The 27,781-nt window shown below is 36.9% G+C and overlaps 1 long non-coding RNA gene across 3 annotated transcripts in view; it reads right to left on the bottom strand.

Moving 5' to 3' along the window:
• The window catches only part of LOC110834742 (uncharacterized), a 276,144-nt gene that overhangs the window by 117,852 nt on the left and 130,511 nt on the right, over positions 1-27,781 (bottom strand). Inside the window, exon 2 of one of the 3 annotated variants that reach the window (XR_015533921.1) lies at positions 16,332-16,435. The exons of the other annotated variants lie outside the window; for them this stretch is intronic. This is a non-coding gene — a long non-coding RNA (uncharacterized LOC110834742). The remainder of the gene's footprint in view (positions 1-16,331; positions 16,436-27,781) is intronic. 3 annotated transcript variants of the gene reach the window in all.

The following is a 27,781-nucleotide window of genomic DNA, read 5'->3' on the forward strand; positions in this document are numbered from 1 at the left end:
AAATTCTGCTACTTTCATGGAACCCGAAGGTTCATAACAACCCGCCACCGTCCCTATTCTGAGCCATCTGAATCCAATCCATATTCCTAAACCCTATTTCCCTAATATCCATTGTTTTTTATCATAAAGATGAACTTAAAAAAGAAATGTGAGATAAATTGACTTACAATCCTTGCTTAGTGACAACAGAAACATCCCTTTAGATATCTGACAGCTGAATAAAGGGAGACGTTGCTTTGTGTTCATAGGCGAATATTTCTGCCAAGTGTCAAGTATGACAGCTTCAAGCTGGTTTATGTTCCCTGGCAGATCACAATACTCTGCAAATAATGGGATTACTTCTTTGTACTCAACTAGGACATTCTTATTGTGGCGTTAAGTCAAGTTGGTCTTGTGAGAGGTTGGACCATGAAAAGCCCATTCAGTGTATTATTTGTGCAACGACAAGGAAAGTGTTGGTATTCGATCTAATGCACTGGTAAGAGTAGCTTATAAATCCCTGGGCCTAAATACCACGTTTTAAAGGCGAAGGAGGGGGGATGGTTTTTAACTCCACACATTTTTAACATCGATACTGGGCAGAGGTAAGAACAAGCTTTAAGCTCTGGACGCTTTATTATCGACATTTTTTAAATTTTATGTGATTTTAGCCAATTTTGGATTTTTTAATTTTTCAAAAATTTGGATTTCTTTTAAAGTTCCAAGTTTTTTATTTTTTTTAAATTTTCGAAAACTTTTGGAAATGTTTTTTACGGATATTTTTCCAATTGTTGAAATGTTTGCCACTTTTCAAAAATTTGAATTCTGACCAAACCTAACAACTCAACTTAATTAACCTAACCTAACCCAAACCAACCAGCACAACTGATACCAAAGTCCGCCATTGGACGTGATTCTTGGTTCCATTCACCTCCCATCGTGCTACATGCCCTGATCATCTTGGCCTCCTTAAATTGATCACCCTAATAAATATTTTTTGAAGACAACAAACATCGAAGCTCCTCATTATGCAAATTTCTCCATACTCCTGTTATTTTGTCCCTCTAGGCTCAAATACGTTACTCAGATTATTGCAATAAACTCAAGTGGGTTGAGATATAATAGACTATGTTGAGCCGAAAACGTGATTAAGTAACTGTAAAAATGGACAGACAATCTATACACCACTTCAGAATCAAAGCCTTGAAAGCACATTTTGAACACCGACTTTTTTTACACACAGAAGAAATTTTTTGAAACTCATCAGAAAATTAGTTTTCATCGCTTCCCTGTTATCGTCGTTGGGTCAAACATAAACTCCTTATCGTTAAACAGGTTAATGTAATCAACCTGGAGTAAAAAAGAGACGTTTATCTGGAAGAATTATTGTTTGTTAAAAGTATCACGAAGAAGCTTCCATTACAAGATGCCTTGATCCCACGTCCTTTGTAATTTACAGGCCGATTCGTGGTGAAAACTGAGGCTTGCGGCAAAACGTACACCAGCTCTGTCGGGCGCTCAATAATCACACGCCAGCAACCACAAGATAAACACAAAGCTCACAGCAAAGCAAGACCTGGCCCGCTAGACAACTGTAATCAGCCAGTCTTCCATTTACCTAGTCTCAGGCTTTAATATGAGACCAGTATATTTAAATGTTTCATGCCCTTAATTTTATATAAGGTGGAATGCGGTAGTTTGGTCACTAAAGTAACTGGCTGTTATGAAACAAATGAATTTTCTTCTTCTTATCGGCATGTCCAGAACAGGTAATGGTCCAGCACAGAATCCTCCAGTTAATACGGGGGGGGGGGGGGGGGGGGAGATCTTTAAACAGGACTAAACCCCCTTATAGACTACACAATCTTAGTTTAGTTCTTGCGAAACGGAATTATTTTAATTTTCCTTATCTAACATTATAATAAAACATATGGTGTTGTACGTAAACAAATAAAGATAAAAAAATTCGAAACAATACTTGATAGGTTATTTTGACCAAACTTCCGGGCCGAGTGATTATCATTCTTTCTTCGTATTTTGTAGGTCCCAAAAATACGGAAAATTAGGATTTTAATTGTTATCAAATTTTTACCGTAAAATAACATTTAAAATTATGTTCAGTAAAATTTCATCTGTGACAAACTCAGATTAATACAATACCACTAGCCTACTACTGCTGCTTAATTAGTATTTACGTTGCTGACGAATTCCCTTATAACAACTTAGCTATGAACAAAATTTTCGTTCTAAACATCTGCCTTACAAAGTGCGTATTATTAACATGGGCTGGAGAAAAATTCATTCCTAACAAGCTTTTTCGGTAGTTCAGGCTATGTATCGTCTCTTATCGGACTAAGATAGCATTCAGGTCGAAAATTAATATTTTGTGTGATTAGACTCACTCTAAGCTGCGTTAGGTCTTTATAAGGAACTTTTGTACAAACACCTAATTCTCGAAGCAGGGAATATATTCCTGTTGTGAACCACAACAATCACTTAACTGGCAAGTCAGTAGCTCGGCCCACGAAGGAATGTGATTCCTTTGTAATGTCTGAAACGCTTAATTTCTGATACAAGAATGATAGGAACACTGAACCCATTGTGGATCAAATTTTTCAAAATTACCACACACACACACACACAGACATAAAAGACTATACTCAATCCTGCACGCATAACAGAGTCCACCCTCAAAAGGAACAGAGGCGCTATTGGAATTCTTCTGAAATAATAAAAGCGAGGCTTGCAAACACTGTAGCCAACCTAACACCGGTGGCACTTTGGCAGAAGGTCGCGGTTGTTCCCAAATACACCATTACAGCGGTAGCTGCTGTGTTCTTTTCATGAAAAGTGACGAACAATGCCATTGTTTCTGAAAAGTATTCTCCCCCTTACATATTCCGAGATTTTTCTTTCACACATTGTTCCTTGTCTTGCGGGTGTTAAAACACTTCTTCAAACTTTTTTTAATACCACCCTCAATTCTCCATTACCATTTAACTTTCACGGCCCGCATTCTTTCATGGTGATGAAAAGGTCACACGGCGAAAAGGGAGAATGGATTCTATGTCTCCTTTTTTAACCACATTCGTATTCTTGAAAGGACTTTTCCGATCCTTAAAAGTTACTTTTTATGTCATAGTTCCCTTACCCTGTCACTGGTCGCAAAACAATGCCAACCTCAGAAACATGGCCGCTCACTTGCAAAGTCATGCCAACACGAAGACCAGACCCTCCTTTTTTGTAAGTGTTTTTGTCCATACACATAAAAAAATAGATTTATTCACATTTTCCCTAAAAGTAAGACATCTTTCTTTGAAAAGTCGTTCAGAACTAGAATCTTATTTTCCAAGGAGTAAAACTTACACAACAAGGCACTAGATACAGCACATATAACATGAGCCTGGTGCATATTGGGCCGCTTACAGATGGATGGCGCCATTTTGAGTCAATGTTGCGTGAAATTCCGAACGCAGATGAGAGAACGGAGCTTACACATTAGCTCCTCCCCCTAAGCTGAGCGACCGTGAAACCATATTCATTATCTATTAGGTTATTGCGGCATATCTTACTGTAATCCTCTTGAATTTTATAACCGCCATTCTGGCACAGTAAGCCATTAACATGGCAGTATACATCTCTGCTTCCACCGACCCTCTCAGTCCTTAGAATGATTTATCAGCTTAGTGACTCAGTGTCGACGTTTCTAACAACGCGTCTACGTAGCCATAATGTCATGTTGTCCAAAGTATGTTCTTTCAAGATTCCATTTAAAGTTATGACAGCGTGGGTTACTGAAACTGAAGCTGTTTTTATTCCAAGTAAAAAAAGATTGAAGTCGTCATATCAACTCACGGTTTGGTAGAACGATATTGCTGACCACAAATCATTACAGTTCCAAAGTTAAACAGCAAAGGACTTTAATCTCATTCCGACATTCCATAGGCCTGTATGAGGTTCTGATGTAATATTAAACTCCCCATACTTCGTAACTTACGCGAGAAAAATAATTTAAGTGCGCCTGATGATGAATGAGTAACAGTCGAAACATGCTGTTCAAAAATACGGACTCCAGTGAAGTAGTGCAATAACATCGTTCATTTGTGTAAAATTGACTGTTTAATAAAATACTTAACGAATTTTGGTTAAAGCCTGACGTGAAGAGTTCACTCGGATGATCAAGGCGTAGATGAGAGGATAATATTAAAGAGGCTCTTAGGGAAAACGATTGGATTCATCTGTATCAAGATAAAAACCGGTAATGTGTCTTCGGTTTCCATAAAATAAATGTTTTCAGAACGATTCTGTACCTTTGAATTTAATCCTAGGGAACTGGCATTTCTTCTGCCGAAACAGTTCTGTTTCATTTGGAAGACGCAGTCCCAAATGTAGCAACGCAGGTCTAATGGTCACATCTGCTCCCAGCCAGGAGTTAGGATCTGATAATCATTACAGTCTGCGCTCTGCATAACGCCGTGAAAAATGAAAGAAATACGAAAACAAAGCAATGTCTATATTTATTGTAATTAACAGAACGTCAACAAAGACGGGCTCATCTGGGACCCCAAGAGGGCTCCCACTGCCGCTAGCATGATGTCACCCAGCGGGGCACCATTATTACATTCGAAAAGACTGGAACCATTCCGAGAAACGGACGCATGACGTCACATAAGAAAACCTGTGTCCAATCGCTAATAATAACTAATGAGATATTAATTTCTGCGCTATTGTATTCCCTCTCTGTACATACAGGACCGAGTCACACAAATACATAGTATAATGATTTATCGACTGTTGGTGTTTATTACTCATACTTAATCTACGGAGGTTCAGAAGTACAATTCTTGAAACATTCTTGGCTCAGTTATCCTGATTGGACAACGCATCTGTTACAAGAACAGGACTGCAGGCAGCGATTTGACACAGTGCTAACAAGTCTGACTCGCATCATAGAGGTACTTTGTTCGAACCCCAACCAGGGACTCTGTAAAAATTTAATTAGCCCCTCAAGTGATAGCCTTAATTTTATAAATGTTGTACTTTCAATATTATTTTCTATAAATTGTAATACTCTTTAACGTAAAAATTTCCATTCTTCTAAACTCTGGTGGGTTTACTACTCTAGTCATTTTATAGTCAAACTTTGGTACGTGTACCTAATAAAACGTGAAAAATAAAATATAGTCTACGAGGAAACCTGCCACGGTTTATAGCATATAATACCAAGAAAAAAGCCACTAAAATGCAAATTGCTTTTAGATTTCTTACTTCTTAACCCGCGTAAATGTTGAGACATATATCTAATATGACGAGCAGAGAAATTAACAAAAATATAACGCTAATGACGGAAATTAATAATGTGTTTAACATTTAACTTATTATTCTAATGGCTTTATTTCAGTCTGAAAATTGCTTTTCATCGTAATTTCAGAAACAGTCGAGGATTCGCTCGAAATATTCCCTGCGCAATTATAAGACAAATATTTCGTCATCAAGTGTGTTCGTAACAAAGTGTTGACAATGGTCAATATTTTAAAACCATAAAAACAACCCAATTTTAACATTAAGCTCGTTGACGTAATGGACGTGTGTAATATCTAGGTTTGTGCTCTGTAGAACAAATTGAGGAAATAATGTATTGTTCGGATAGTTAATGATTCTAGTAGGGGAAAGGAAGCCAAAATTTTTCTTACAAAACCACCTTTATAGCAGGTGCTGACTGACTTTCCCCTACCTTAATAATCTACCCTGTTATACATGAGTGAGTGTTTATATGAACACCCATGAAATAGGCTTACGCCATTTTTAAGCACCTACTATCACGTGACATGTGAGATCCAATCAAATGCGTAGTTTTATTGCAGCCCACCGTCCTCAGGAACGCAAGACGCTAATACACAAACTTCAAAATCCAATTGGTTAGTTGGCGTAAAAATTACCTGCTTTTATTAATTCCCAAAAGTCTTCAGAATCTTCACACAAGCCCGCCATTGAATCCTATACAGCTAAGTCCTACGCCAAGGGTTGGCAACATATGGATCGTGGGTCGCATGTGGCCCGTCACATGAAGTGGAAAATAGCCAATACGAGAGGGGCAAAATTTCTACTACTGAGATAAATTATAAAAATATACTTATATTATCTAATTGTAAGAAGAAACAATATAAAAATTAACAAAAGAAATAGAAATTTTGTAGATGCAGGCATTATATTTACTAAATAAAGCATGGTGATCATTAAAATGACAGTAACAAATTTATAGAATGTTTTGTTTTTTACAACCTTTTTTTTTAAATATATAGACCTACTGTGATCTTACGCATCACACATTATTCAATTTAAAATATAGAATTTATATGATTGGAATTAAAGTTAGAATCACTACTAACTCATCATAGGTTCATGTATGCTTTCAAATATAAAGAAAATATATATTTAATTTACTCATAAAATGATACAATATTACATTATGGCTTACAAACGTAACAAAAACAGCCACAAGAACAAATAATTAAGGCGACAGGCTATTCTGACTAATTTCATTACACAGAACCCTGATGATAGGGACAGAGATGGTCCCTGAAACGTCGGTTTCATCGTTTAACCATCTGACGGGACTAATCACCCGAGAAAATTGTATTGGGTTATTTTCTCTCATAAGAATAACGTTATCTTCCCTCTCCGATTAGTTTCTTCCTAAACTGTGACGTTATGCAATTCTTTTAAGTCCACATCTGTAATAAACATGTCAGAATTTTTGTAAAATTTTGTTATCACCCATGTTACCAAAAAATTGTTGACTAATGTTATTAAAACTCATCTTAACGGGGTAAGGAAGTGGATTTGATTCATCTAGCTCAGGATATGGACAAGTGGCAGGCTCTTTTGAACACGATAAAGAACGTTCGTGTGTCATAAAGGCGAGGAATTTTACGAGTTATTACAACCAAAGAATCAATTAGTTAAATATTTATGAGTTCAATTTTCGACGTACTTTGTTTAAGAATCGGCCAGGGTTCCTACTAACCCGACTAAAATTAGTATTTTTTAGTCTCTTAATGTAAACCAAGATAAATTTATCCCGAATGCTTCTCGATTTATTTTACATAATCTTTCTTTATATCACCAGGCACACAAAAACTTTTGTAGTTTACAGAGTTTTATTATAACGCACACACCAACAAAACTTTAGGAAGCCATTCAAATCTGAGATACGGAATTTTGCATGGAAATTAAGAAGTTCGGTTTTTAGATACTACAGTAATGTGTCAAAAGCTGATTCGTGTACCTTTTTCATCGAAATTATCAATTTTCCACGGGGTTCCTAAGTGACTAAAGATGGTATTAAATGTTTTATCACGGGGTTCAACAATGACGAAACATGAGATTCACCAGTTATTCACGAGGTTCTGCAATGACGAAACATGAGATTCACCAGTTATTCACGGGGGTCTACAATGACGAAACATGAGATTCACCAGTTATTCACGAGGTTCTGCAATGACGAAACATGAGATTCACCAGTTATTCACGGGGGTCTACAATGACGAAACATGAGATTCACCAGTTATTCACGAGGTTCTGCAATGACGAAACATGAGATTCACCAGTTATTCACGAGGTTCTGCAATGACGAAACATGAGATTCATCAGTTATTCACGAAGTTCTGCAATGACGAAACATGAGATTCACCAGTTATTCACGGGGGTCTACAATGACGAAACATGAGATTCACCAGTTATTCACGAAGTTCTGCAATGATGAAACGAGATCTACCAGTTATTCACGGGGGTCTACAATGACGAAAGACTGTATTCAAACTTATTTCCTCAAATCAATTCCTCAAAACTAGGTGGACTGGAATGACGGGCACAGCAAATGGATGTTGGGCGGTGGTGGCAGAGGGCTCGCACCTGGGCAAGCCGCCGATCCGCTGATCCGCTGATCCTATCTCATAATAAATCACAAGAGTCGCTTCTTTTCTCATTCTCAAACTTGGCAGTAAGGAATTTGTAAAACACGGAGCGAGGTGTTGATTAAAGGGAGCGGCACAAAGAATAAGAAGAAGACGAGAACATGAAGAGCCTCCGGGATTAGAAAGCCAATTTACTGTCCGAAGTCCGCTTCCATCCCATTCGTCACTGCGGTTCATCTGTATCTGCAGATGGCACTCACTCATTCTTTACCACAAACAAATTCAAGACGAGAACTTCGAACTATCGATTTAAAAACACTAAATGAACGTAGCCGCTTTGGGGAGGGGAGAGAGGTGGCATAGCTCCTACAAATTCTTAACACCGGCACTAGAAGGGGGTGAGTGGTCTGCAACACGCCCCGGCCGCGCTTAACCCCCGGGAAAGGATCCCGGTACCCATTGGATAGGATGCTGGGTGGACCCCAGAGTCGTTCTGGACGCAGAGGTTGGAGGAAAAATCCTCTGTTCCCGTCGGGATTCGAACCCCAGTCATCCAGTCCGTAGCCAGTACCATAAAGTCGTTCAACTAGCCCAGAAATGTTCGTCTTTCATGGAACCTGAAAGTGCAGCATCAAGTCCACACTCACCCACTCTGTTTTCTTAAGATTCATTTTAATATTATTATCAATCTAATAGAAATATAAGCGTTTATTATTTTAATGGTAGCCGTCAAATATCCAGTCTATTCAAATCTTCTTGGTACGGTCGACGGTTCTCAAAACAGAGAGAATGAAGATGATCGTCCTCTGGGTTGTTGCATCTTGTAGTCAGGGGGAGGTTTACCAACCTTTCAGAGGTCCTTGCTGTCTTCATTATCAGGGCGACGAGTTTATCAACGTTTAATTGTTCCTCCCTGCCTCCATCATAATTGCGATGAATCATCGCCCTGATGATGACAGCAGCAAGGACCTCTGAAACGCTGGTAAACTTCTACCAGAGTAAATGGCGCTACAGTCATCTTCGTAATTCTTAATTTAACCACTTATCGCATAAGTTTCATTTTTCTATTCTCTTCTTACTTCGTCTGTTTTAGTTAGCAATATTCTCTTCGCAACACCCACCCACCCACAGGGTGTAAAATGAAGTTATGCACACCTAAAATAAGTACAGTCTGACACGTTTTAATATCGAAACGACGGAATGGAGTTACCAAATGAAGACAACGACATTCAGTAACTTTATGGAATTCCTCGTCGAGTGAGTGGAAAGACGTGAGAGTTAACGTGGCAACACAGCAACACCAGGCCTTGGACAAGGATGGGGTAAGCTCATGCCAGACAGCTTGACGTGGAGCTAGATGCCTTTCCACTTGCACCTACTTACCTTCTGGCATCTCCAGCCGACTAAGCAATTTGATGAGATTAAAAGTCAGGAATCTTCAGGGTAGCCCATTTCTAAACTACCTTCCCCTGAATTCTTCAGGAGACTCAAGCATACATTCACTCCTGCACAACTAACCTCTTCAGAAATTCAGGATACTTGAATTCAGCGCAAAGTCGTAATAATTCGCAAATCTATGTTTCTGACATTCAAGAGATGTAAGTGTGGTCACATTTCTGAATTCATAAATTAGATAGAAAAGTCATACATTAAACGCAAATTCGGAAAATCGAAAGCTTTTGGTATGGACATAACCCTACACTAATTTATCTTCTGAAATGGGGGGGGCCAGGTGTGACACTCTAAAAACTGATTCCATCAGATGTTTTACATTATGCTCTGAGATCTACAAACTTGTGATTTGGGTTCTGAATAAGGAAAAATTTCTAACACATATTGTTCATTCGTCAGATATTGAAGTCAAACTGGAGTGCAGTGGAACTGCATATCCGATATTTATATACTTCAAGAAAGCCTATGATTCATGCTAAGAGGGAATTAATATAAACTGTCATTGAATTCTCTATACCAATAAAATTCGTTAGACTAATGAAATCTGTACTAAATTTTATGTAGGTAAAGATTTGTCTGATACATTTCCTATTCAGAACGATCTGAAACTAGGAGCTTATTAAAATTTAAATTTAAAATTTTCAGCATACCTAATACAAATAAAAAAATAATTATAACTTACTTTAATAATTGATTCTAGAAATTATTTCTTGTTCTTATTTGTTTCCAATGATTATGTTTACCAGACACAATATATATCAGTGGCTATTTTAAACATCCATTCTTATTTTTTGCTTAAACCCAGAGTGGTGCTGATACCAGCTGGAGTCTGTCCAAACACAGTGTACAGATTCAAGAAGTCTTCCTTTCTCACTACTGACAAAGCGGAAATGGAAACAAAGTGGCAATGACTATGAAGTATATCATGTTAATTAACAATCAGATGTTGAGAAGAAAGAAGCGTGAAGTCTTTCTTTGTAGGGCAATAATGTTTAAGAACTATAGAGCAATGTCTCTCTGCATAACAGAACTGATAACCACTACAGGGGAATATCAATTGACTTTCAAACACAGCTTTTGTGGCGGATGGCTGCAATGTGCGAATAGGTTCACCTCTAAAGCAATCTTCCAGTGCGAATCAATATTACACAAGTCACGAAGAAAACAATCAACATAAGAAGCTACTAAAATTAATATTTCCCTTTCGACATGAAACCTTTTCATTTCAACACTCGTTACAATAGCTTGAACAAGTAGGAACGCTTTGTTAAAGCAACGCGTCGTGACGTCATAGCCTGATATTTCTGCATAATCAGAAGACACACTTTGTACCGATCTGCAAACTAGGCCAAATAAAAAAAACCAAATATCCTTTTATTCATAACTTGTAATCTTCATACAATTTTACTGGTGCAATTTAATAGAGAAAGATAAAATATGTAGGGCATGTAGCACGAGTGGGGGCCATGTAATAAATATACACAAAATTTGGTACGCGACTCGCCAAGGATGCGAGCTCCCGAAAGACGCAAATGGCAGCGACAATGAAGCGAATCTTCGCGAACTGAGATGTGAACCTGCCGTGTAAATTCAAATGGCTCAGAACAGGGTTCAATGAAAATTAATATGACACCCAACACACTAGAACTACAGAGAGTTTCTTTTGCAATTACAGCAATAACATTTCAAAACTTTCTCCATATTTTTAATTTTCAACAACGAATAATTTTTCCATCAGAAATTTGAATCACTTGTATACTCTGAAACAATAACAAAAGGTCACGCCCTACCTGACCTTAAGAAGACCACTTAAGTCCAATAGAAAATCCACATTTTTTACCAGCTCTCTCATAGTCCTGAATTAAATTTCATGAACATTTTAAAACTGTTACCGGTCCTTACAGACAAGAATCATAAAATGAAAATTGTCATACTGTTTGCAAAATCATAATTTTAGTAGATCTACGTCCATATTTAAGTTTTGGTTTTATAAACTGTAGGGGTTTCATACATGGGAATCTAATATGGATGAACAAACCATTGCAGAATCTCTGCTGTGGACGACAAGTAAAGAATTTGAGACGAGAGGTTTATTAGACTACTTCAGGGTGTAGGACTAGACATGAAGCCCTCGGTCTCCATCGTTAATTGGTTCCTTAAAAATGCAAATTACAAAGAAATGACGGAAACGGAAGCACGTTAAAATAGCAAATCTTTTAGAAGAAATCGCATAATTGAGATAAATGAACATCAAATTCACTGTTTGGCTAAATAAGCATAATATTTCAGACTTGTTTAATAACAATTTATTAAATGTTGTTATACATGTAGAGAATTAAATTTTAAGAAAGTATTTCATATTTTAATAATTTAGTTAAAGAAACTTAATGTTTCGGAGTTGACGGCTTTGAATTATCCGTCTTGTTAAAAAACTGTGTAGAGGTTGTAAAATTCTGGACGTTTTCCATTTCAGTGAGAAATTTCCTGTACCAGAGAAGATCATTTTCCACATTTCCAATAACTCTGAAATTTATTTACAGACTCGTGCCCCCTCTTATTGCCAGATATAAGCAGCATTTCTTTCCAACACACTGACGAGGTAACTAGCAACATGTTTTCCAAACAAAGAGTACCCTCTTAACAACGTTGGGATGTGAAATAGCCCCTTATTCTGTCCATTCTGCCTCTAATTACTTCATCTATTGCAGAGAGATTGGATAGGACCAGGTATTCAATTGTCCACACATAGGGGTTCTTTCTCTGATGATGTGAATAAATGGCAGGCTATAGAATTCCATCTTAACCGCTACACTGAAGAGTCTATTGCAAGACATGAACCGTGTAATCGGTCCTGGCCCACCGAATTATGACGCGGGCATTGCTATGGAGACCACCATGAGCTAGCAACAATCGTGTAGCCACTTGATTAAGGATTTCAGCGTGGTTTAACAGCTCCAAATTTTGCTGCAAGTCATAGCGAGTGAAAACAGTTACTGGTGGCAGGAACTGAACGACACAAGTCTCCTATAATAATATTTTATCAGACGATATTTATAATAACACCACGAAACAGACTCCGTCATATAAAGCTAATAGTCGCTCAACTAGTCGAGAAGTTCCACGCATTTTTAGTAATTGCAAGATTTATTACCGTGTTCAGAAGATTGCGCAGTTACCGACCTCTATCAACAGCCCTATGAATCAGTCTATTCCCGCTACCCCCATTCTATTTATATAAGATACATTTTTATACCATCCATCTACTCTTAGGTCTTACAAATGATCGCTTTTTTAAGATTTGAGGCTTTTCACGTCTCTCCCAATCGATCCACGCCCATCACATCGTCCTTGATACAGAAAATTAGTATAATAAAATATATAAAGAATACAAATTATGGATTCTTCCAGCCTAATGCCACTTCATCACTCTCAGGATCAAAACTTCTCAGTACCCTGTCCCCAAACACTTCAATATATTATTAACCCTTTAAGGGCAAATGGTAACAATACTTCCTACCATCTTTAACAATTATTAACTCTTCATTTTGTGAAGATTTCCGTCTTCTGGGTTGTTGCGCTGTGTAGCCTGGTCGATGTTAACCAAAGTTTCAGAGGTCATACTGCCTCCGTCGCGTACCAAAGTTTGTGTATTTATGGGTTTCGTGTGATTCTCAGTGTAACAAGCTCTGAAATGGTATTTCGTATCGCAATTCGCATAATATCCTGGTGCGTTCCTTGCCTTGTTCAAACGTTCCAACTTAGTCCACCAGATAGCAGCACATCAGTGTCTACCCCATGAATTTCCTCATCCATCACTTTACCATCACCGCTCGTACAAAATTAAAAATCACGATTTTAAAGTTGTGCAGAATAGAACAACCTCCACATCAAATTTCATCAAAATCCGTCCAGTCGTTCTCGAGTTGGACTGTACAGACGGACGGATGGACACGGCCAGCCCATAACGCGTTATCCCTAAGGAAGTTTTTGCAAAGAACGCATAAAAATTGATTATTAACTAAAACAGAGTAAAAATTTTTAACTTCAGCTTCCAGTTCAAATCCAGCAACGCAAGGGACGATGTCTGGCACTTGCGCAGGACTCCGTCCTTAGTTAGCATTTTTGGCTGATTGGTTCCACTTTTAAGTGTTAAGGAGAAGAAGAGACCATTTTAATGTTGCTTCTTTTAAGCTAAGAAAAGATAAAATAAAAAAGTTATTTCTTTGATATCAAAAGAGCTCTGTTAAAATGTTAAAGTTAAACTTCATCATATGCAATAATAATTAGTTTATCCAGGATTTCGGCTACAAACGCTCTGTATTGTCTCAGGACAAAATAAATTTCCAAATAAATCTCACTCTCAAGTAAATTAATAATCTACGTCTCATGATTTAAAATAATTAAATTATAGGCACGTACACAGCAAAAAATTTCCTTCAACCCACTGCCTGAGATCAACTATGACCACACCACATGTTTATTTTTTTTTTTTTTTTTTTTTTTGGGGGGGGGTATATTTTAGGAGCACTGCCCTGGAGCATGTATTAGCCGTAAAACCGAGAATTTCAAAGCGACTCGTTTCGCGTCGTGTTTATAAAATCTTATAACCATATACAAAGTATTAAAATATCTTCTTTTTTTTCGCCACTTTGAAGAGAAGCGAAGTGTTGAGCGAAGTGGCTTGAGAAGCAAGAAATAAGTGTTGTAAGTGAAGTCAGGGTTAGGACCTGAATCTTAATAGATGCCTTCATATTAGCCCGCAAAGACATAAAAAAAGTTCAAGGAATCGGAGGAGGGCACAATGAAAAACTAATGGAATAATAATTTCCGGCCAAAGAGGGCGCTAAGTGCAAGATGATGTCTGCGTCCCAGACCGTCAACAGTCGCACGTTGCACATCATTCATTATAATGCTATGATCTTATGATTTATGGAGATTATAAAACTGTGATCATTTGCTCTGAATGAGTGGCATTCATTTTTTTCTAATTCCTTACAATCTTGCTGTTTCATGCCGAGCTCGTTGTTCAAAAGTGGTTCCCAGTCCATGGCTCTCAAACCCGTTGGGGGGGGGGGTTTTACTAGAAATATTTCAGGTATTACAAAAAATATATGGACTTTTTGTCGTTATTATTTCAAGGCAAATCCACGCAGAAATAACAGAGCAGGTGGTACGACAGTTCCTAAAAAATAAATATTTATGATTTAGAGGCCAATGATTACATCACACAAAAATTACTTAGAAAGTTATACCGCTTAAACTGTTATTTTAGTATTTTTCACCGCAGAGCAATTTTCTGTCCTTTTCTAGAGCCTCGATAAAGAAACCAGTGCGTATATCTAAGTAGAATAAAAGACTTTAAGCCCATTGTTACATACAGTTCAATTTTTTATACGTGACCGCTGATAAGCGCGCGAGGGGAAGAGATGGGAACAGTAGTGGGAGGTGAAATTCTAGGTGCAGTGGGCTAGTTAAGTAGTTGCATTGCAGATGAACTAACCCGCACACCCCTTTAATTCCTCACCTACGTTACTGGACTCGTCCAAATTTATGGCTTATCGTGTTTACCTGTTTGTTAAATAACGCGACACTTTTCATACTAGAGATAACAACAACCCATTACCTCACCAAAGTTCACACTTGGAGGTACCAGTTTGGTAATATTTGCCATTATTCCGTTTAAGACATTCAAGCTCAATTGTTCCTTCTAGAAATTTGTTGGATTAGATACCCCATCAGTTTTACTTATTTTCACATTTGTCATAAACAGTACAAAATTAAAAATGGAAACATTACTAACAAATTTTTCACTACTACGAACCATACGCGTTGGTTTTGGAGTAAAGATAGAAAAATTAAATATACGTTCATGTTTCTATACAAAAAATGTAGGGTAAAATCATAATACAAGGGAACTAATAAATCCTTCGAAAATGTATCTGACACTTCAAACAACATAAATAAGTCAAAATTACAAAACGACTGTAAGAGGTAACCAGATTTGGAAAATGCTTGGTGTCTTCTTGTATCTTATATGAAATGAAACTATTAAAATATATAATTATAGGCCCAGCATTATTAAATTATAATATGATCCGCTGTTTTGTATTGATTTGAGGCGTGGTCTCTTACCTTAAGGAAATAACATGGATTTAAGGCTTACTGTTAAAAGCAAGGTTGAGTTATTAAATTACAATAAATCAAAAACTTAACTCCACAGAGCACAGTCCTCCGAATTAAGCTAACAATTACTCGGCTAGTCAAGAAATTCTCGAACTTTTGTGGATATAAGAGATTTATTACCTTGTTTACAAAAGCTCACCGCTGGACTTCATCATGGCCAAAAGAATCCAGACCATACCAACAGATCTATTTTAAAAATTTTCTATTATTGTCCCATCCACTCCTAGGTTTCCCAAGCGATTTCTATTCTTCACATTTCCAAACCAAAATTCTGCGTTCATTTCTGATTACTATTTTGAAGCCTGACGTTTGATGCTTTGTATCATTGGAATAACAAGACAGACCTCGCAACAAACATATCAAAATAATACACGAGAAAAAGGATACAGAGAAGATTGTTGGAGTGTAAAGAAAAGAAAAGAATACACAACATAAGTAAATAATGAGGATAATCTTCCTCAATCGATTTTGATTGTACGTCACGTGTTTTCTCGAATTCCGACAGTCAAGACTCACGAGTTAAAGAGTAAGGGGAACACAAAGCCTTCCAGAACCCTCTTCCACTCCTCACAAATTATATAGCGGTGCCATCGTATTTGGAAAGAAGTGTCTGGCTGGCAGTTTGCTGTAGGGTGGACAGGAGATGGGGAAATCGCCCGCATTTAACACATAGCCCCACGCCATATTGAGATGAAGGCAAACTGTTCGGCTCTATCTTAAGCAGCAATAACAAAGACACAATCTTCTCTATGTGCTGTGTAATCTGTGTCGTTAATGAATCAGAAATTATAATCACGTTACCGTAAGGCTGCATGTGGCTTTACTGTAGGAGTTTGGTTGAGACCCAAGGACAGTCGAATATGGTCGTCTTCTGGGTTGATCTATCACAGCATACGACAGCTGACCTGAAGGCAAAATCACAAGTGAAGTGATTGGCAACCAGCGACATATTATTATCTACCGATCACTGACCACAAATCATAAAAATCCCCTTGTAATATATCGACCTTGATTACCATCTGTACATCATAACTTCATGGAAACTTTTCATATTCCCTCTGTCTGAAGTGGTAAAACTATTTGATGCGATGACCATCGGAACGTAATGGCGGAAAAAATGGCCCACAGCGAGGTTACAGTCTTCACATCCATAGGAATTTTGTAGCCGTCACCAGATTGCATGCTTCAAGCTCACAGCAAAATCATGCAACGTTGCGACACGAACAGAGCGACCCAAGCGGGTGAAGACAACTCAGAACCCGCAGTGTAGCAGAGCTACTATCGATGTACAGGTGACTTAAGGCCGTGCTGTAAGGGATGGGGGAGTCCTTCCGTGGCCTTGAAGCATCCAAAGAACTAACGGCTATTATATACGTACGTAAATGCCATCAATCAGTTTACTTGAGCATATAATAATTATGATCAAAACAGCTTTTCTATAAACAAAACCACGGAATGCCATGTGGCTCTACGTTAACTCCTCGTTTCACCAAACGCATGCTTTCGTTAATATTAACTTATGGCTTATTTAATTTATCTTTCAATTATTCATATTCAAAATGTCGATAGCTCGTTAAGCAAAAATTATTTTTGCATTGTCAAACTAATCAAAAGCTAATAACACTAATCAACGACGTTTTGCTAACATGGCTGAAGACTAAGTTTTACACTAATTCTAACATATCTGTCAGATCTGGACTTAAAAATAAGTAAAATTTAAGTTTTAGCACAAAAAATAGTAGAACTGAATTAGGCTAGTCTTTATTCAAACGTTTCTGAATGTATTGGTACACTGTGTATTTTTATTATTCATCTCACACGTGTGCTTATTTAAAATCACGATGTTACGGCAGTTGGTTCTACTACCTTCTTCAGGTACTTGAATTAAACTAATCTTTCTTAATTGTATATGTTCACACACAAACAATTTTGTAAATTTATTTAACATGATCAGTGACTACCAACACATAATCTTCTCCATTTGCAATAAAGTGTCCTGTCATCGATTCATCGCAATATCATATCGATCACGCAAGCTGAGTAACACAGGTTACATGTCGTACACATTTTTTGAATCAGAGTTTTCACCTAAACAAATGAAGTGCAATAGCGTGAAGACTAAATTTCTGTTCCTCTCTGCTTGCTCCAATATTTTCCCGTCGCATCAAAACCAGTTCTCGCCTGTGGGCTGATGGAAGAAATGTGGCCTTGGAGCCGACCGATACATAAACGCAATAACGCTAAGCTTTTTCACTCCAAACTCATATGACAGTCTTCGGGATGGAAGTTCAGCTGCAGGAATTCTGCAGAATCCGTATCTTTCAAACGCGATGTACCATTTAAAACGCAACCCATACACAGCAGTATTTGTAGGCTTTGACGACATCAACATGACAACACAGACGAGTCGATTTTCCTTCACTTCTTATGAGGAAGAACTTTAAGAACACCTTTAGAGCAGATGTTGAAAATATCAATGTCAGACGTCGGACATTTTTCCTGTGGTAAAAACTTCCCGTGTATCGATGTCTCATTCGATACTTCCTTGTCATGATACTCACTGATATCAGAGATGAGAAGGCTAGTTGTCCACACAACACGATGCTATTTATAACTGTGTGTGTGCTTTATGCATGACACAAAATTCTCGGTAATGGCACAAGATGGCATATAAGTTCTCTATTACAATTGCTGTTACCATTAGGCGGCTTTTATTAGTATTTCTAAAGGAGATAAATGTACAAAAGTAGATAATGAAAATAAATAATAACGGCAAGGAATAAAGATACAAAAGGAAACTTTTTTTAAATTTTCAAAGGGTATTTTCCAATATTTCATTGAATATTTTAAGATAACTTATCACCATCACAATAATAATTACAACAGTTACGTTGGATGGAGCCCAACCTTATACATAAGTTCCTTTCCATATATTTATTTATTTTGTAGGATAATCGCATTTTTATATATTTTTCCCTCCTGTCCTCTACCTACCTACGTACCTACATTCATCACCCATCCATTTTCATTTAATCATGTCTCTTCATCACTCATACGTGTTAAGGACCGCAGAATGAGTAGGCCTGTTCATTTTGTACTGAACACATGGTAACATCTACTTCATCATTTCAGTAGGCAAATTATGGAATAGAGGGTAAACTTTCGTACGAGTAGATGGCTAAGACTGAGAATTGCAACACAAGAATGGATCTCGGAGCGTGTCCAAGGTCTCACATATGCACGCCATGATACTACTGAGAAGCTCAACCAAACCTATAAACCGTTATAAAACCTGCAGAAAATAACGTCTATTATAATAGACGTATCAAGTTTGTTATTTTCGTTTTCCTAAACCGCAGGACCCCCCACCCCCCGGGTGGCATTAATGCAACGCGTTCGAGCACTCCTAATAAGCATCTAATTTTCTAAATTTACCTTACTGCGGCCTCAGGTACTTAAGCCGCTTATTAATTTACACAGACGTGTTTTTTGTTTTCGCCCCCTGATCTACGCACGGTATCCGTCTTGTTCCCTTCTCTCGGGTTTAATGATAGTCTCACTGCCCGTTTTCTTACGAACTTAATTGACACACAAGATATAATCACACGGCCAGGTCTTTGTCTAACGCTTTAGCTATTCTGGATTAGATAATCAACACAGTTTATACTTTGTCTAAACCACGAGGAATTAAAATTAACTTGTGTCGTAGCACGGCAAAGAACTGAATAACAGCAAACAACTTTAACTCAATTAATATTTGAAAGGAAGGTCTTTACAATGGAGAAACCTATAGATGACGTAAATTCATCACATCAAATTTAAATCAAACTTCAATACTAATTGCTTGCCGAAACACGTCATTTTACAAAAATTTATATCCATAACCAAATTATGAATATAATACAAACTGTAAATAATCCATAACTCTAATTTCACTATAAGAGCAGCATTATTAGCTCTGAAACAAATCGAATGGGAACAACATGGGAGTACCAATGGGAGAATCAAATGGCTGTCTTATGGGTTGATGCACCTTGTACCGATGTTTCAGAGGTGTTTACTGTTTCCATGATCAGGGATTTATGAAGGTAATAAGCATCTCTGAAACGTCGGTAAACTTCTACCAAATTACACAGAACAACCCAGAAGACAGCCATCTTCCTCACCGCCGTGACAATCCCAAATCTCACCCGGTACGTGAGTGTGATCGTCAATAACGAATTTGGAGGGAAGTGGTCGTGGCCTGTTTTAAGATAGAAAGCCTGCACAGGTTTTACTCAGCTGATTGCTTCCAAATAAAACCAAAGCCATTTAATTGAAAAACAGAGATTTCCGGTAAGACCAACCATGCTGCCATTTTACTAAGTCTACAGACCTATGTCCTTACCTCATAGGTTTAGGATTCATTACATAGAACAGTGGTATTCAACCCTTTTTGTTCGCGTACCCCCAGATATAATTTCTCTTCAACTTTGTGCCCCCAAAGTTGTTGGTGTATAATTCAAGTTATACATAGTATATAATCTACATCCAAAATAATGTATTCAATCTGGCCCTGATTATTCAGTGCTTATCATAAAATAATACTTTTTTTTAAATTTCACGTACCCCCTAAGATGTCTTCGCGTACCCCAGGTTTAATATCACTGGTATAGAATGACAAACAGCTGAAAAATATAAAATACACACATGAATACTTACTTACCCGTGCAAGGCATAGGCCTACGGCTTATCGGACTGCAAACCTTCTTTGATAAAACCGAAGGTCGCGTACGAAACATCGTTCAGCACGTGTTTTCAGCACTGTGTTCACGACACACAAAAACAACTTCTTTAACCACATTCAGATTGGCTGGGATCGATCTAAAATTAGGCCAAATACTTATGCCAACTCACAATGTCCAACATTTCTAATCCGATTAATACAATAGTTTGAACAAAATAGCATGTAGTTTCCATATTGGCTGCAACTACGGATTTTTCGATACGTAATGGGTATCATTCATAGTAATATAATACTGCAGAAATTACTAGCCGTCACAATGGAAATGTAAGGCGTCTGTGGGAAACTGTAGTCTGGAAATTGTGTTATCACGTTAAACAACAACATATTCGCAACAAAATTAATTGTTTAAGACTACAACACTTCAAAGTTATGTATAAATAATTTAATTGCGTTAGTATAACATCTTGCTGTATTATCGTATTTGATTCACTGTATTTTTTTTATTTTTGTATCCATAATATTGCACAATACACAACTCATTGCTGGAGATACTAGTAATTAAGCATAACACAAATAAATTAGACGACGAGACAAAGAAACCTTCAATTACACCATTAATGTGTGTGTTAATTTTTTTAAATATTTAATCTTTAATAGAATAATAAGTTTTTAGCATAACATTTTATAATTCAAATAAATACGTGCAGTAACTTAGGTACATGTTTGATGATGGTTATATAATAGACGAAAATGTTCTGTAAACAAGACAAGGATTTGACGAATGTGAAACGTGAATTAGAAACGAGTGTATGAGGAATGATAATGCACAAAATTAACAACGCGATTGCAACTGTCGTATGATGTAATGTTTATTTGAAACCATTTCTGAAATCAACATTCGTTCAATGACAAGAGAACTGTCTCAAATCACACGTCATTAGTCAGAGACAAAACTGTGCAGAGAAATCGGATGGCTGTACAATTCACTTGGACACGTGGTGGAAGGTTTTCTTAAAATGTACAAAGTTTTTCAACCAGCTATTTTCAAGGTTTGACACCACATGCAACCATGAATACATATCAAAAGTTACACTATTTACGATTAGGCCTATATTAACTCATTAAATCTGAAACTCATACAAATAGTACTTAAAACGTTCAGTCCCATTAGAACGATCAATCGGTAAATGTTGTTTACTCTCAGAATCATAGGAAAACCATAAACATAATCAGTGGGAAGAATGCAGAGTTATTAAATATTAAAGCACGTTATACATAAAGTTACCAGTGAGCTGAGAAGGATTAAATCTCATTTTAATCAATTTTAATTTAATACACAAGGATATCATTTATAATACTATATATTAATATATAATGGACATCCCATAAGCGTTTGAATACTGATTAGTAACTTGCAATCTACTTATTACTGATAGGTTAATATCCTAATATTTCGAGAAATCATACAGACCTCAAAAAAGTGTAAAAGAACCAGCTTCTACATGTACTCTCTATTTCGTAGTACCCCTGAAGTAATTTTTACAACACACCACCGCACATGATGTTGGCCTGTGTGTTAAACTGAAATTATATTTAACTGATAAATATATATAAACTTGTATTACATATCTTGATACAATGTGAATTAAAAATACCTTGTCAGCTGATCAAGGTATTCCCCGTCTTTTATGGAACCAGAAGATTCATTAACGTCACTGATCCGTAACCTATATTCATGTCGCATTTAAGATCAATTTTGATTCTGTCCTTTCATTTAATCTTAAAAAAAGCCATCTCATTAAGCGCCATGTAGACACACAGGGGGAGAGAATCAGCGTCACGCAGCGGTCGCCCTTTACCCCCGACAAAGGACCCCGATACCCATTGGATAAGAGGCTGGGTGGGCCCCAAAGCTGGTCTTGACGCAGAGACTAAAGAAAAAAATCCTCTGCCCCCATCGGGGATCAAACCCCAATCGTTCAGTCCGCAGACACTTAGCTCTGTCAAATAGTTTTGTTTCAGGTTTCATGAGTAAAATTCTGTGAGTATTTCTCGTGTTATATACGTTGTTTGTCGCATCTTCTATGACTTATTCATAGAAAATTTCACCGAAATCAGTTCGTTTTGAAAATAGGCTGATAACATGCGAGCAGATTGACCCCCCTCCACGTGAAGCTTTTAAAAAGAATGTGTGACGTAAAGAACTCCTTGTTCCCCTCCCAAAAAAGAAACGTAACAAAATAATTGCTCTGTTAAAGAGTTTTGAAACAAATCTACAAGTTGCAGAATTTGTAGTAATCGCTCTTATCATTTGTCGCACATATCTCTGAAACTTTCCTATTTCCGCGTAGCAAGTTGATGTGTGTGTGTGTGTGTGTTGCCTGCACAAGCAACCTTCAACAGAAATCACAATGAGTATTCTGACAGACTTATCACACTAAACGTGCTGTTTAAATGAATGTCTTTAAAAACGCGGAGTTTTAGATAAAATTATTAAAAAACTTACTCCTACATAAGTACTTGGAAACGTATGCATATTAGGAAGATAATATTAAAGTGCAACCTAAGGAAACAAAGTGTAAATATGTAAACTGGATCAAATTACCGAGCTACTGGGAACACGACAATGAATTTCTGGATTCCGGGTGCTCTATGGAGTTAATTGGTTATGGGGTTTTTAATTATAACTTAATAGTATCTATGTGTTGTCTGCGCACAGCGGAGGACAGAAGAGGTTTGAAAATCTGACAGAAAATAATTCAGAAATATAGCAATAAACTATAAGATATTCTGCTTAAATTTAACTATTTCATAATTTCCCAAATTCAGACCTTTGTCAAGCAACAGATATTATAAACAATCTTAAATTTAATAAAATTAAAATCTTTGTAATTTCCTAGAGGGATACCATTCCGAAAGCACTGGCTTTGTTAACGCCAAACTAACGCTGCAACTGTAAACACGATGAGCCGTAGATTTGAAAGAGTCCACTGACAGAGTTAATCTACAACTCAACTACTCAATTTTCTTATTGCACCTAGAATTTAAACTCCCACCACTCTTCCCCTCACGCGCTGCTCGGCGGCCACATTTAAAAAATTGACCTGTAGGCTACATAATTTTGTGTAAACTATAGTTTATCGCTCAGAGTGCGTGTGTACCAGAGGCCTTGGTCTAGACCCATCTACGAATCGTTATTCCTGCCCAGTGTTTTACTTCTCTCTTAAGTTATGGATTATTAACCTTCGTCGTTAAGTCTGTAATTTAACATTACTACGCAAGTCCATTCCACTAATGTGTTCATGCAGAGGCTATTTGTGAAGAGAGCAGCGGAGGTGAAAAGATTGAACCTGGGCCTCTGAATAACCATTAACATTACGCTGAATAACGTACATGACCCAAACTATGGGAGGAATCCATGAGACAAAATGAATAGACATTTTAGTGGACATGCAGTGAGAGGCGTTAAACGAATAAATTCAATAGGCTTCATCTCACATCAATAGCCATTTAATATTTATAATAACAAACTACATGGTGACAGCCAATATGTTATACCTATGTGCCCCTTAGTATATACATGTAGGCCTATTACATACACACAAATTAAACCATCCATCGTATTGGCTTTAATCAGCACGCATTTACAAATCGATAGCAGAAAAGTACTGCAAAACAAAGGACCACGTGATATTAGTTTGTTGTTATGTTTAATAATACACTAAAAGGAATTAAAACAATCTTTTGCCACATCGTTCAACACTCATCAATAGTATTGTGGTATTAAGACTGCTAAATTCTTGTGTCCTTAATTTCAGTAAAAATTTTCCTATTACATTACTCAGATATATTAAACTGAGATGAAGGCAGGACAGCAATGGTTCTTATCCTCTTTCTGACTCATATTTTTTATTTACTTTTCTAACAACGCTATCAACTGCTCTATACAGCAGTGAAAAATAGAATGCTCAATGAATAATTGACTAGAAAGGATGTGGAAAGACACGGTCATGGCCTAATCTAAAATACAACCCTGGCATTCACACGGAGAAACTGAGGAAAACCAACACAAACCCCAGTCAGAATAGCCGATCATCAGACCGTGATTTATATCTGGCATCTCCTGAATACATCAGGAATGCTAACCAATCGACCACGACTTTCGTTCTGTGATGAGTCGTATATCGCAAAATATCGATAATTTCTTCGGTGGAAAAACGTTTCTGACTCATATGTGCAATACACTGCATAGCCTGACATGCTAATAACGCTGTTAAATAAACAACAAACAAATAAGTACAAATAAGTCTACGAGTGTAATTACTTCTAGTATGTGTATACACACACCTGATGTAAATTAAAATCAGAGACATTATAAGATACACAGAAAAATATCGAAAATAACAATTATGCACGAGGGCATATGAAATGTTTCAAAGTCGTCAGACATAATTCCAGCATTTCAAGAATGTGGGATTTGTTTCTGACGGGTGCTGCTAATACCTCAACAAAATCCGTATTTGACAGTTCACACTCCAAACCCCCTCAAAATTAAGAAGACAAGAAAAAAGTACCTGGTAAATTAATTACATTTAAAAAAAAGTTGGTCTTTAGCTTAGTCGATAAAATCAAATCAAAAGCACTGGACGATTACTGTAACCGGCAAACTGGCGTGTTGGTGACGTCACAAATTCAGAATATTTAGATTATACTAGTAACTGAAGACGCATTTAACTATGGACTCAATTGCACGACTTAAACTCTTATCCAGAACTGACAAAATGTTTCTTGAGAAGTGATTATGTTAGTTAGGTGAACCACAAACTCACTGGTATAAAACATATAAAGGTTCATTGCCCTCATTACAGAAGTTCGCAGTTGGATCTCATCCGGCGTCAATTTAAATTTTTATAATACAATGGTTTTCCTTTTAACAAGGATTATGCCTGCTTACAACAACATTGGACACTCCCCTTCATAATTTAGTATTACTTCAGGTACTCAAATTTCTCATCATGAGGCACCGTGTAGTCAGATACTGACCGGCGTTTTGGAAAATCTTACTGCCTCCATGATGAAGGCAGTACATCCTGATGGAGACAGCAAGCTTCTCTGAGACGTAAGTCAATATCTACAAGTATACCCGGTGCTACCCCGACCGGCCAAATCTCACCTCTCCAAAACTTTGGCCAATCTCGATGACAAGGGAACCCGTTCGATTGGAATCCTCCGAGTTGGCTCCGGGTTTCCGGTTATGTAACTTCGTTATTAAAATGTTACGTGGCGAAACTCCACCGTTTATTTGTAATACACTATTTTATTTTCCACTTCCTGCATTTTAGGTAAATATTACCAGAACCTCAACTACAGTTAGGGTGTGGGCCACATTTTGTATTCCGAGAAAAAAAACAAAAGTCATAATCCCGAATTAGTTTTCCTTATATATATTTGTGTCGCGAAACTGGATCCACACGAGATTAGTATTTTTACAGCTTTAATAAGAGATTATTTCTTTAGTGTAATTATCTGATTTAATAAAGAAATTACGAATTTATGTTCCTATATCTACCCTTACAGCCTACTTCATTAGAATAATCAACAATTACGGAAATCATAAGAACTGCTTCAATAAAAATGCAAATTGGATACAACTGTGAGCGAGGCATAAACAAGTTAACATTTGCTGCTTAACGCAAATTAGACACCTTTTTCTTCAAGTCCGTATTAATGTTCTGACAACTACTGTCTGGACCAGCTAATCGTATTAAATAAATAGGAACGGAATAAAAACATTCTGTCCCAATGAATTCTGGGTATTTCGTGTGACAGTTGTTTCACTAATACAGCAGATGAATGGACAAACATAACTGCGCAACTTAACAACGTACTTATGAAGGAGGTTTCGCGTGATTTTACTCAGACCCTCCACGAAAATTCCGGGATAGTACCTTAAATTAGGCTATGACCATTTCCTTCAATATCCTTTCGAATTCATGATGTATTAATAAGCATGTCACTGACGTTACATGCATGTACATTTTGAACTACCAAAAACGTCGATAAATAAATCATAGATACAAAGACATGATTCCACTTTTTTCCCCGAATACCATTACGAGCAAATCTATGCACCAAGGCGTGTAGTTATAAGTAACTACAAACTGGATATGTTATGCTATTGATTACATAAGTGTCTCCAAGGTCAAGACAAAACAAGTAGGCCTATTTTTCCTCTGAAGAATAATTACCACGCTTAAACAGATATCAATCATATTTAATCTAATAATAAGTGTATAAATGATGATAGTAGACGGTAACTGTAAAGTTTTCCGAAACGTTGGAAAATAACTTTCGACTCAGCTTATCCCCGAAGCTGAAGTTAGTTTAAATAAAAAAATCCTACCAGGAAAATGTGAAGGGGGGGGGGCGGGGGGAACGAAATACGCACTACAGTTAACGTAATTGCAGAGTTAACATGTCCCAAGTCAAACTTCTGAATTCTTGCAAACTTATTTTAAAATAAAAACTGCCATAGTCTGTGAGTATTATCAGAAAAATGCAAACATAAACTTTCGATTTGTTAAGAACGGTAAAATTTAAATATCTATACAAGTGTTCAATAGCTGGCCGTATGTGAACAATACTTGTCTTACAATGCTTAACCTAAAATGTGAAATTAAACTGAAATAGTCGTCAAAATTCCGGGCACGCAATTAATGCATAACGAAATTCCTTATAACAATCCGATTTTCTGATTCCCTCGGTTGAAATAAACACTTTTTCCTTAACTTACGATAAATTCGTGGCCAGACAAACAATATGGCCATGCCACGTAAACCGGGCCAATACATTCAACTCTTTATGATCTGCACGTTGCCTTATTTAAGGAACCCACTAACAAAAAATATGCAAGCTACTAGTTTTGTCGTTCTGACATTATATCAGTGCAGCCAGGGTTTTAAAAATTTTGGAAGCATAAATTTTTGTCGCCGTCAATTCTGGGATCTAACAAACTATTTTTTATTCATGATTCAATCAAATCAATCATCAATATTGCAACTATTAGTTCCTGAGAATTGAAAATTAACCAAACAATAGTCTACCTTCTTAAAAAGTAATCATATTTTATGACTGATTTAATAAACCTAACGATCTAATATGTTTTGTATTCTAGGAAAGTAATTAATTTAAATCTTATTCTAACTTGCGTAAGGGCAAAGTGGTGATATTTTAAAATCTGACGCTTATTAACAGCCAATTTTCAATTGTTACCCAACGTGTAAACCGTAATTTAATTACATTAACTGTAACAGTTAACGACATTTATTCGTATTTAGGTCATTTTTAAAGCATTACGCAACGATTTATTTCATGATAACCATCTTCATCTGTCACAATTGTCGACAAAAGTAAACCAGCATTTTTCTTTGCTAATGTTCGGCCGAAAATCTGTTTCGCAGATTTGATTTGAAATGTTCCGACCTTTGCAACAGCTGCTTACAAATTTAAGTACAGGTCTCATGAA

The sequence above is a fragment of the Zootermopsis nevadensis genome, unplaced genomic scaffold, assembly GCF_977971745.1.
Source record: "Zootermopsis nevadensis isolate Lab colony 2312 unplaced genomic scaffold, Znev_1.0 Znev_ptg000007l, whole genome shotgun sequence".
Taxonomy (NCBI): Eukaryota; Metazoa; Arthropoda; class Insecta; order Blattodea; family Termopsidae; genus Zootermopsis; species Zootermopsis nevadensis.